We start from the raw sequence: 937 nt of genomic DNA on the forward strand, positions 1-937 counted from the left end.
CAGCAGTGTTTGGACAACCTTTAGAACACTGGCATTTCAGAATATTATTGCTCCAAGGAATGGCTTTGACTTCATAATCAAAAAGCCCTTTGAGATCAAACCGAGTTTGTGGTGGGTATGGCTCACAACCCGCTTGCATGCATTGGGAGCACTGACTTCATGAAATGGTTCCATTCTCTGGCATTTTAGGGTTCCATTCTTTGTTTTACAATTATGTAGGGATGTTTGTGCTTATGCTATTCTCTATTTTCGAATGCCTTATGACACATTTTGTTTGCCCCCCAAATTTTGCATAAACTATTGTTTTCAATGCTCTTGGGGACATGACATATTCCCAAGAGCATGTTGAAAACAATAGTTTATGCAAAATTTTGGGGGCAAACAAAGTGTATTATGGGACATTCGAAAATAGAGAATGGTTGTACCAACTTTGTGACATTTTCAGTACTATCAATTTTTCTTGAGAAGACTCTCTTGCTCTTTGAAATGGTTATGACCCCCAGTCCTCACATTGCCATTGCTTTGCCGTGGTGCTCTCAACGTACTGTAGTAATTTCTTTATCACTGAAAGACAACAACTCCCAAAACGTCTTCCGTCAAAATGTTTGCATCAGTCTTAGAAGCTCTTGTGGTTTATTCTCAATGCATTAACACCACTCACAAGCTTGCTTTCATGTGATTTAGCGGTTTCATCAACTTGACCTGTCTGCAAGTTCTGTAGTGAAATGAAGTTTTTCTAATAAGGCAAGATAACAGGACTACTAGTAGGTAATTGGCACTTTTTGTGGTAAAAAATTTCAGATATCTCTGTTTTTCCTTCCTCGGTCAACAAATCCTTTTCATGAAGGGCTTCACTTTAGCTACACTCTCATATACATGGACACACGCCCCTTTGCAAAGAATCACGTGTTAAACCGTCAGTAAATAAGCGACAATC

The sequence above is a fragment of the Montipora capricornis genome, chromosome 14 (genome assembly GCF_036669925.1).
Source record: "Montipora capricornis isolate CH-2021 chromosome 14, ASM3666992v2, whole genome shotgun sequence".
Lineage (NCBI taxonomy): Eukaryota > Metazoa > Cnidaria > Anthozoa > Scleractinia > Acroporidae > Montipora > Montipora capricornis.